The sequence below is a fragment of the Maylandia zebra genome, linkage group LG5 (assembly GCF_041146795.1).
Source record: "Maylandia zebra isolate NMK-2024a linkage group LG5, Mzebra_GT3a, whole genome shotgun sequence".
Lineage (NCBI taxonomy): Eukaryota > Metazoa > Chordata > Actinopteri > Cichliformes > Cichlidae > Maylandia > Maylandia zebra.
Genome location: NC_135171.1, coordinates 8,396,559 through 8,408,638, shown reverse-complemented (window position 1 = coordinate 8,408,638; position 12,080 = coordinate 8,396,559). Strand labels below are relative to the sequence as shown.

Sequence of the window (12,080 nt, the reverse complement as noted above, 5' to 3'; positions counted from 1 at the left end):
ACTCAGCCAGCTAGCCTGTAACTTCGCCAGCATCACAACACCTCTCATGTCTTGTTGTCTCAGAAGCCTCCTCTTCATCTTCTTCATCTCTGTCTCTCTCTCCCTCTCTGCAGGGAAATACCTCTGCCACTAACTCTTCAAAGGTCTCTCAGCCGCTCGAGCTCACTCTCTCTCTTTCTCTCTTTTAGTTTCTGCACTGTAAAAAAATACTTTTGATAAAATACTATTACAATAAATACTTTTTCCCCAAAGAAATTAGCTCACATCCATAACTTGAAGAGGAGAAATATATTTACGTGTGTATATATATATATATATATATATATATCTGTTTTCGTTATCCCAAAAAAACCTCAGCAGAGGATCTCTCTCCCCCCCCAAAAAAGAAAAAGCACAGAGTCATTTAGGCACATTACTTAGTCTATACTTGGCTTTGAGAGCACATTCAGAAGTTGGCAAATTCTTTAAAAAAAGAAGAAGAAAGAAACGATGAAAACTACTCTTTTTAAAAAACGAGGGAGATCTTTGCAGCTCATATTCAAACTCTCTCTGTCTCACACACACACACACACACACACACACACACACACACACAGCCTGAGCTGCAGGTGTATGTGTGTGTGAGTAATCGTGTTTTCATGTGTGTGTGTCTGTGTGTGAAGTGCCGTGCAGCCTCAATCCTCTGGCTCAGCCACAGAGAAGCCAATCTCCACATCCAATTATTTGCTTCTCAAAGGCAGACAGATGGAGAGAGTGAGGGGAAAAAAAACAGTGAGTGAGGTAGAGAGAGGCAGAGCTGGAGTTATGGAGAGTGCAAGAGAGAGAGATGGGCTCTTTGAGGGTCTGCACAGGGGGGGATTAATTAGAATGAAAAAGAAATGAGGGGTATAGAAAGTCTCGTCTTTGCCTGAGTCCGGAGAATAGTTTCACAATTAGCCAAAGTCCCAAACAGAGCCTGTGGACACAACTCAGCAGAGAGAAGGGAATAAAGAGAGAGAGCGAGAGAGCGAGAGAGATCAAAACCCAAAATGAAAAACGCCAAAAGGGACAGAAGAGCTGAAGTTGTTAGAGAAATGATTGGCAAAAGCATGTCATACATGGGTTGTTTTTTTTGTTCTTTTCATTTCGTGTTGCCGTACCCTCCTGAGGCGAGCGCTGGCCGTCCCGTCTTCTCAGTCCTGTTATTCTTCTTCTTCTCCTTCTTTTTCTTCTCCCTCCTTCTGCCCTCCGCTGTCCGGGATATTCCATCAAAGAAGAGTGTGGCTCATAGCAGATGGAGGCATCGCTGTGCTCCGAGCACACTCCAGTCTTCACCGTCTTCTCCCTTTGACTCTTTTCACCGTTTTCTCCTTTCGCTCTCGTGTGCCGGAGCATTTTTCTTCCTTCCCGGCAGTGGTGACACACAGCGTGGGGGGGAGTTGAGAACAGTGGCGGGGTGGGGGGGGGGGGGGGGGGGGGTGGAGAGCAAGACTAAGAGAGAACTAAAAAAAATAATATTAATAAAGACAAACTGAGGTTTAGAGGGTGGAAAAGAGCAAGTGTAGGTAGATGGAACAGTGAGCGGAGAATGACGAGAAGAGGCAGGTGGAATGGGTAGTGACACATCGCGGAGGTGTGCGTCTGCATGTGTGTGTGTCAGAGCATGGGGGCCGTCCTTCTAGCCAACACACCGCCAACGAGGAGGAGGAGGTGGTGGAGGAGGAGGAATAGCTGGATGGCTAGATAGATAGGTGGATGGAGGGATGGATAGAGGGAGTGATTCAGCAAGCATGCCACCTCCTCTCCTCCTCCTCTCCACACACACACACACACACACACACACACACACACACACACACACACACACACACACACACACACACACACACAGTTAGTTCATTATCATTCACTGGATTTCACCATGATACACATGGCTAACCTACTCACGGAGACAGAGCCGAGCCCTGAACTGAATCCTAATGGATGGGAGGGAGGATGGGGGGGGATGGGGGGGTGCGTATCAGGCAAGCAGGTGTCCCCTCCACATCTATTGTTTCCAGTAAATGCTCTTCTCAGTGTGTGTGTGTCTATGTACGTACAACTACAAGCACTTTTTCTTGTCGAGAAGTAGCCGAAACAACATGTGCATCTGTTTCAGCTAAGAGCTCCACGTCTATTTCGGGTTTCAAACTGCCGTCAGCCAAAACTTTTCAAGTTGAGATGAAGCAAAAAGTGTGACCAGAACTCTCTGTTTCCACCAAGAATTTCCCCTTACAGGATGTTAAGCGTCTCTGTGTTTGACAGCTCGCATCAGTTTTTCTCATATATCTAACAGGGTAGTTTTGTGAGGCTGAAATGACACAATTCAACGTGGAGTACATTATCTTGTCATACTGGATTCTTGCACTTTGGGAAGCAGTGACAAAACAATTTTGGGGAAATGTTGCACATGCTACATGTATTGTGATGCTAAATTTATAAATTGCCTAAATGTTCCAAACCAATAATTTCCACACAAGAGCGAGAGGTGACTAAAAAAGCAAAAGTGCAAAAACTGCCGTTCCTCTAATAGACATCCAACTTTATAGCATTAGCACGCAATCTTAATCAAACCATCACCAGTACTTGTTTATGATCTGCTAAAACAACTACTTATGATAATTAGTTATTTGCTCATTATCATCACTAAACTTCACCTCTCCACCAAGTTTGGTGCAATTTGAAGCATGCTAATAAAAACTGTCTCACCAAGAACATGGCTCGATGTGTGATACAAATTACACAGTGGAACTCTATAATTTTATGAGTCTGTTAGTTAGCACTATTTAGCTTACATGTATTTTATGACTTCAGCTCGCTAATCAAACTACATAATAACATAATTTAATTAAAAAACAAAAAAACATCACAGCTGCCAAAGCTTGCTGCATCCATGTGGTATATGTTATCCATTGCTTTAACATGCCCGAATTGCAGCATTTAACCACTTCAGTTGAAAGTAAATACTTACATACCATAAACCAGTAGCATGTACAGAAAATTAGCGGATGTAACCCCCTTCATGTCTCTGCACTCTATAGAACTGTAAGCAATGCTTTAGCAAAACAAACAACAGAATAGTATAAAAATACTTGACTACACATGCCATACTCTACATATACATACTTCTATACATACTTCAGAACTGTATTACTGGCAAACATTATGTAAGATAATGAAATGAAAGTACTTCTCCTGCAGAAAAACGTTCCACATTGGTGTTATATGGTTTACTGTGTTACTGTATTCCTACAGTATTACTAGCATTACTATTGCTGAGCATTGAGCTTCTTTTAAATAATTCATATTTTGTTCAGTGCACAGTAATGCATCGCATTGTGCTCATCGCTTGAGCACTGTGTGACATAGCTGTCGATATCTATAGTGGGGAAAAAACTGAATGAAAAGCGAAGGTGGTGTATTAGCAAACCAGCTGAACTTTGTAAATTTGGTAAACCAAGTGACAAGTTAATCTGAAATTCTACATAAAGTAATGAAATGCTGGGGGAACCTGCACCTATTCACCTGGTGGTTTTATTAAGCCAAACAGAGCATTAGTTCCCCTCGCCATCATCATAGTTTTCATTATAATGTTCTGAATGATTGATTCAAACTTTCTTACATGTTGGATATGTTGACCAAAGTGGTTAGTAAGAGAAAGCTCATCTTTTATCATGATAATAGAGTTTCCATCTACTTGCCAATTCCAGCTCTGTTTTGTCACTAAACACAGCTCAGATCAGTAGATGCAAAGCCAGCAGCAGTTGGCCCTGCATGCTAATCATCAGACCAGAGGTTTATCCCCAGTGCACAAGCACAAACAAAGAACTGTAAGCTGCTGGCTCTAAGCTTGAGAAATTCCAGCCATCGTCAACCAGCCATGGACACTTTCATGAGAACGCCTACTCCATACTCCTACCATGCAGAAATAATTCTGTTTCTAGTAACAATAACCATCTGTGGCCACAAGATGGCAGTAATGCATGAATGCAAACAGCCATGAGAGAAATTTAATGACAGAATGCTATGTGTAGTGAAACAAGATTGTTTAATTTGGTATGCTTTAATTAATGTCTGCTTTTGATTTCACTAGACAAGCACTGCTTGCCTTGCATGCCCTGAAAGAACGCCACTGCCATAAACTAGTGGAGTGCGGATCAATACTAAATATAGATATAATACAAAATATCAATTACTCCGATACCAGATATTTCTGTTTTAGAATCGATTCTCATAAAAATATACATTTTGGTACTTTGTGGTAAATTTGTACTTTATGAGTAACAGGAACACAGTAGCTGTATTACAGGGATTGTCTAAATGATTGGTAAGAACTACTTCTTCTTCCGCCTGTCATAGTGATCTGCGAAATACAGCTGTGTAAATGCGTCACAGGTCACTTGTGCTCGCTCACTCAGTTGATGAGTGGAGTCATGTGTGGAGCTATTTCAGCTCCACTAACAGCCGAGACGCGGTTTGTGACAAATGTAGCAAGACTGCAAACCTTGTCAAACAGAAACAAAAGTAAATTATAACACAGAATATGATGATGAGTTTATGATGAGGCAAACTGAAGAGGAGGAGAGGGACAGGTGCTGCTGGGGCGAGACAAACATAGCTCGCGGAGTCCTTTGGTGCTGCAGGCAGGCACTATCTATCCAGGTACAAATGAAATGTGGAGCTGTTGGCTGCGTGTAGCACTGGTGCTGAATTTTGGAAAGTGACTTATGTCTAGGTTTTTGTGTCTGTGTTTAAATGACGGGAATTCTTCGCATCTTTAAAAAGACAAAGTCTCATTTGTTGAAATTGTAGTGCATACTGATACAAAGTATCACTATCAGATCAGTATTGCCAATACCTGCCTGAATGTTACTTGGTATTATACATCACTACTGTTCCATAAACCATACTGAACTGAAGTAATCTGGGAAAGTACAGGAAATGATAGAATTTCATCATAATATCATGTCTAATCTCTCTCTTTAAAATGCTAAAATGTTTAGTCTGTAAAAAAAACAAACTTGTTGTTCAGTTGTCTAAACCGAATCCCTAGAAATCGAGCTGTCCTGTAACAGATCTCACCTGATTATAAAACTACTTGATGCAACAACTGCAATAATTAATGCAATAATTTTGTCGAACCTCTTCACTCTAAGCTTTACAATCCATACCTTGGCTGTTTGATTTTAAATCTGCTGTGTTTGTGTGCAGAGGCCAGATTAAGAAACGAAGAAGAAAGCAGATTATAAACAGAGCCAGCGGGAACAAAGAGAAACATGGACAAACCAGCAAGTTTAATTATGACTGAGGGTTTCTGTGTAACTGCACCGTGACATTACTAAAGGTCAGAATAAGCTAAAAATGGTGTTCAGTTGTTGAACACAGGGAAAGAGGACTAATGCTGTTTTCACACCACCAAACTGTGGTTGGTACAACTCTTCACTTATTTATGTTTGAAGCTCATGTTACATCGCTGTGAACAGTCAATTTACTGCATGGCTCTACTTTAATGACATTACATAGCTAGCAGGCAAGCACTAAATGAGTGGAATTAATTAATGTAGGTGTTAAATGTACACTAAAAGCATTTGTTAAGTGCCTATTAAATGTTGTAAGAATGATTAAGCTGCCATTAGTGACCACTTTGTGCCCAACAGCTCCAATGTCAGCCGACAAAAGCCGTGCTTTAGTTAACAGAAGAGCACGTCGGCCCAGTGCTGAAGATGTAGTCTACAGGTTTATAGGGAGTTGAAGTGTAGGGCAAGTCGTATTACGTGGGCTGTAGCAAAAGCCTATATGCCTAACCTTGAATTTACTGTTTATCAAGTAAGCTTGCTGTGTTTTTCATGTGGAGCCACACCAAATCCTGTGTGTTTGTGGTTTAATAGTCTCAGAGGGAGGCAGCTGCTGGGAACAACAAAGAAAAATGGAGTTCCTATTGAAGGTAGGCATTTTAACTTTGGTGATAAAAATTCTTTACTCTGCAGTAATCAGTAGGGGGAAAATTTGAATACTGGAGGGAATTCATCCCCAGTGCTGTCAATGGACAGCTCTACTGAAACGTTCAGTAGAAAGAACCTGAACTGCATTTTGTTCTAGCCGGCACGTTCTCATACCACATCAAGATATGACGCTGTTTTATCATATGGTGCCTTCACCTCTTCGTTTATTGACCAGCTGCAGCTATACTGGCCATCCAGAAATAATGGTCCTATTTTAGAGACAAAAAAAAAGTCTGCCTTAGGAGGCTGGATGGGATGTAATGGCAATCTGGTCTTTAAGTGATGACGTATGAACCCTGCTTCTGGGTCCAAACTACTCTGCGTTTATTAAGGCTGTTGTGTTTTTAACATGTGTTAATGCTTTTAATGTATTTTGTTCTATTTAATCTCAACAAGCCCCTAAAAAAATCAGTGATCACAGTCAGCCTCTCTCGGTTTTTATTACCACTATTCATTTCATAGCTCAGTTTTTAAAACCTTACGATGTAACTACAGCCCAGCCCATGCAGCAGTATATTAATGACTAACCTTATCTCAGTTGTTCTCCTTTCATCAAGTGGAAAAAAGTTAGCGTTCATCCTCCAGCTTCACTGTGCTAATGTGTTTATGTTATGCTAACATAGCTGTGTCACTAGCTAACACGTGGCACATCATTATATACCAGCTAGCCAAACTTCAGTAACCCTACAAACGTCACTGCTGTTTAGTTTTCTGTCTTCATTTATTTATGAAGTGATAGCAGAGCTGAATGTTTTAATTTTTTCAGAAATCCCTCAGTCAGAACATGATATATTATGTTTAGGTGGAAACTAGTGAGTTAACTTCCTGCTAACTTCTAACTCTGTTAAATTTAATAAATTCTGTTTTCATGGATGCCTGGATGTTAAACTTAATTGTTACACCTGGTGAAGCAGCAACACTGATGATTTTATTAAAGATGAAACAGTTTAGATAGTTTGTAACTCTCAGTGATGCCGCAGTGTTCGTTTGACTTTGGGACCTGAAGCGGAGTTTGGACCCGGAAATGACTAATGACGTCAGACTTAGACCGGATAGGCACAGGTTTGTCGTGGTCTGTCTTCTTGACATCTTTGTGTTTTGCACCTACTTTTGTTTGGTTAGGTTAAGTGACTGAAAACTATTTGGTACTGACAGTGGCGGTCCTAGCCTGTTCGGCGCCCCGGGCGAACACTCCCTCTGTGTGTGAGACTTTAAATCATCAAACTGTAAATTATAAATTTCAAATTGTTATTTTCTTACTCTTCTTATATTTATTGTTTGTTTACTTGCACTGCTGTAACTGGAGCCTCGTCGTCTCGTCTCTCTATATACTGGACTGTATGTAGCGGAGATGACAATAAAGTTTACTTTGACTTCAGCAGCGAGCAGGCGCACCGAGGGCTCTCGCGCTCACTGTTCGCGTATAGAATTTCAAAAAAACATCGGTGCAAATTATAAGTCTGTGTCATAATGTCTGGTGTTTTCGTGTTTGTTGTTTTGTTTTTATTTTGTTTTATTTTGCGAGTTGGTTATTAGATGCTGCTCCAGCCAGCCAGAGACTCCCCCGCCGCCCCGCCCTCTCCTCCCTGTGCCGCAAGCAGCAGGCGCACCTCGCAAACGGAGGGCGCCCTTACTCCCAGCAAATGGGCGATAGAAAACCGATCGGTGCCTGTACCATTCCCAATATGCGCTGGCTGATGTCGGGGCAGCATGAGTACGAGCAATTTTTTATTTTTATTTTTTTTTTGCCGATGCCCGTGATGCCGCCCGCCACCACGATGCCGCCCCGGGCAACCACTCGTGTCGCCCGTATCAAAAACCGCTACTGGGTACTGAGCAGTAAAGGGTTGGTACTGACAAATCCATCTCACTGATGCCTTAATGTAGTGGGTTAGGATGCAGGCAACAAGCAAAAATGAACCAGACCAGAGGCTTTGACAAAACCCCACCGACTGGCACATGGCGACTGAGACTGGATTGGTTCCAGCATGCAGCACAGTGAAAACACAGAAACACAATCTTAAATCATCTTGACAGATTTGTGTCTCTCTTCTTTGTCCACGTCTGGCAAATGAAAATGAAGTAGAAGAGTAACTGTTTCTACATGCATCATTTCAAGAAGATGCATGCTATGCAGACGCACAAGTGTAGGTGCCAGAACAGGATGATCTAGAAATGGCAGCAGTGCTGAATCACACATGCTCTAAAACATGACCTTGGAAAAACCAAAGTTAAGTCACAGGAAAATTTGGTTTTGTGTTTCCGAGAATACAAAACGGTGGTGTGGTGATTAGCACTGTTGCCTCACAGCACAAAGGTCCTGAGTTTGATTCCACCACCTGGCTTGTTTGCATGTTCTCCCCATAATTGCGTGGGTTCTCTCCGGGTACTCCGGCTCGCTCCCACAGTCCAAAGACATGCAGTTAGTGGGGTTAGGTTAAGTGGTAATTCTAAATTGCCCATAGACATTACATAGGTGCAAATGTGGGCGCCAATGGTCGTTTGTCTATGTGTTCACCCTGCAACAGACTGGCGGCCTGTCCAGGGTGTACCCTGCCTCTCGCCCTATGATGGCTGGGATAGACTCCAGCCCCCTGCGACCCTGACATAAATGTTGTGATTACAATAACAAACACTGTTCTGAACAAATTGCAAATGAAGCTACCACTTTAAAATAATGGCTTTGATTAATAATGATAATAAGTGATGATAATTCACTTGTTTTAATTTTGTTAGTGGGGTGATTAATCACATTCAGTTTTATCAGCGAGTCATTACTGGACCCATTGCCATGGAATCTATTCCTTTGTTGATCACACCAGGGATTAATGAGTCAGGAAAAGACTAGTTAAAGATCCCAGATTCCTTTGTGAAGGCTTAATGGACTGGACACCTGCTTCATACAGGCTGACCCATGTTTTGAAATCTGTCCATTGGAAAAAATGTTAAAGGAAACAAAAATCCCTTTCTCCCTCAACATCTGTGCTAGAGCTACGATTTTCTTATTAAACTGTCAGAAAGTGTGCAATGTATACACAATATATGTATTTAGCTTTTTTTGTTTTTACCATTTATCAGAGAAAAAAGTAGAAGACAAAACATTGCACTGAAATATGTATATTTTTCACAGCTTTTAGTCCATTAATGAGTGATAAACTTGAATATGTTAAGCCACAGCCGTAGGTGTAGTCTTACATTAAAAGCTAAAGCTGAAATATCTCAACTCAGGACTAGCACACAAAAGGCTTTATATGAGCCATCTGAAAAAACAGCAACAAAAAAACCTGTTTGCACTTGTGTTCGTGGTAAGAGGTGCAATTTCATAACAAATACAAAAGTAAAACCACAGCTGCGCCACTCCAAGCAACTCAGCGCAAGCAGGATTGTTTTGAAGCCTCGAAATTACCGAACAGGTGCAAGAGTAAATAATCAGACTCCAACCAACAAATATGGCAGTAGTTCTAGTGCCACACTCTCTTTACCCAAGAGGAAAAAGCACCGTGGCATATAGGAAGGGATTTAATTTGTTTGTGGGAGCAGTGGCTGTGTTTAGAATGAATATGAGATGTGCTTGGTGAGTGACAGTATCCAGTATTAACAGAAACCCAAAGACCAAACATAAAAAAAACCAATCCTGACCCCATCATACGTACACCCAATCAAATACAAGACTAACTGAAAAATCACAGGGAAATGCATATGTGGACATATAAATGGTATATGGACTGGTTTTTAAATCGTGTGTACTGTGAATTACTGGTTCAAAGCTTCCTTTGTCTTGCGACCCCTCAGCCAATAAGAGCCTAGTTACAAAAATACTGACTGAAGTGATTTCTTTGCAATAGTTGAAATGCACTTTGCATTTGTACATCTGCACTCGGAAAGGAAAAGCTCAACATTGGAACCTCTCATCCATTCCTTTCACCCGACTTATTTACTTGATTACTTTTGCCTAAATATTTCTGCCAGTTTGAAACACATCCACTGAAACTGACCAAGGCAGAGCAGCAGACAGGTGATTAGATATTTACTGAAGATTAGTGTCAAGTCCATTTCTAATCCCATTCAGCTGTTTGTTTTCAGAACCCATTTAAACCCATTTAAAATTGCTCTTAGTTACTTAAAGCAGAATATGGAGTCTTTGTAAGTCTTTTAGATGCAGTCCATAGTAGAGTCAGGTAACTGTTCTGAGGCATGTCTATCTAAGGTCTGTAATACAGCTTTTGTTTTTCAATATTTACAATAATTATTTACAATAAGGTAGAAACCATACAATAATTTACTATAATTATAAGAAGTAAAGTAAGTAGTACAGTTTTATTTGCAGCTCTTGCTGCAAATAAAACTGAATGCAATTACTTATACAGAAATGTACATTAGCAGAAATATATAGAAACAAAGTAACCAGTGCAAATCTGTAACTCTCAATTTTTAAAGGAATAATCAGAAAAGTTTTAATAGAATAAAATACATCCATCTTTCTTTTCAGCGTGAGAGCTACAATAACTGCCTTTAAACATAATAGAATCGTGTCCAACAAGCTAACCTTCTGAATGGCACATTCTCTTCTAACATTTATTGTTACAGGTGTTAGAGTGTGAAAGTGTTAACATTTAATCATTATAAAAGTATTCCCAGTATGCCTTCAACCATTTTACATGAAAATGCTAATTACTACTACCATTGTTGGAGCAGTGCACTGTGCTCTGTTCCCACTGAACAGAATACAGACCATAATTTAGCAGCTCTAAAGAGTGAAGCTAAAACCCTGCACTGTGTGAAGAGAGGCATGGGTGACAGTAGAGACAGACATCGAGTTCATCCTCTTTGGAGCATGAATCTGGTTTTACGCCATTATATTATGTAATTATTTTCACCCTCTGTCTGTTATAGGAATCGTCCACTGATGCTCTCACTGTTGGGATGGGAGAAAAGTGTGGTATGAATACCTGCCTCATTTAATATCCTAAAGCGTTGCTGTAGAAAATCATCTCATATTTGTCTCCACGGAGGCTGATCAACACTGCATCACATTCTGTGATCAAAGAACAATATGTGCCCAGTGTTTTTAAACTTGGACTCACTCTCTGTGAAATGCTGCCCTGGAAGCTTCTCTTTCTTCTTTTCTTAATAAGGCGTGGTGGGTGGCTTACTTTGTTCTCGCGCTGGGTTCAAGTCTATGGGATGCCATTTTCAGTTAGTCATTTATTACGTAGGCTTTATCAACCCCCCCTGAGATTATAGCAGTTAGTAGGAGCTTCACAAATATGCCTCAGTTTTTCATTTCTGAAGCTGGAAGGCCTTTGAAAAGCACTTTTAATAAGTTTATCGCCTGTTTACTGAAACATGACACAAGAAGCAAGGCTAGCTTTTTTTCTTCTTTATAATCATCTTCTCTGCTCACTATTTGTCTTACAGTTATCTTCTCTGCGTCTCTCCTGACACGTCGAGCTGATATTCCCCACCAGGGTCGTTTGAGCCTGAACTCGTCTGACCTAACAGAATCTGCAGCCCAGCTAAGGAAACAAGTCAGTCGCCTGCCTTAACTGCTGTCATCTTTCCTTATCTCGTGACACCTCAGTGACACCCAGAGTGGCACTCGGAGTCGCCTACACCAACATCCACCTTTCAATCACACTTTCAATTGCAATTGCCTAATTCTGTGCTGGGATTTCAGTCCACGGCGAGGATATGAGATTTGTCAAGCACGAGCCCGGGGGAGAACCTGCATCGCATAACGCGTAGATGTGCGCCATTTCCTCAGCATGTGAACTGCAATTCATTTTATAAATGTCAGATGAAGCCTGGCAAGCCATCCACCCACACACACACACACACACACACACAAATAGCATGATGGGTAATATTCTTATTAGAGATCATTTTGATTGGCTTCCGCTGCCCTTTTCATTGTGTGAGCGACAGTGAAGGGAGAGATGATGAAGCGTGTGCCTAATGTCTGTATATATTTATGTGTGTGTGTGCGCGTGTGTGTGTGTGCGTGCGCGTGTCCGTGTGTCGGATGTTGAGGGTTTGAGGGTTTATGTAAGCAGAGATTAA

At 41.1% G+C, this 12,080-nt stretch overlaps 1 protein-coding gene across 2 annotated transcripts in view; it reads right to left on the bottom strand.

The window, feature by feature from the left end:
• Window positions 1-12,080, bottom strand: part of LOC106675000 (uncharacterized) — a 62,468-nt gene that overhangs the window by 29,459 nt on the left and 20,929 nt on the right. Inside the window, exon 1 of one of the 2 annotated variants that reach the window (XM_076883679.1) lies at window positions 1,140-1,442. The exons of the other annotated variant lie outside the window; for it this stretch is intronic. The gene's annotated coding sequence lies outside the window, so the exon portion shown is untranslated. Of the gene's footprint in view, window positions 1-1,139; window positions 1,443-12,080 lie in introns of those variants that run through there. 2 annotated transcript variants of the gene reach the window in all.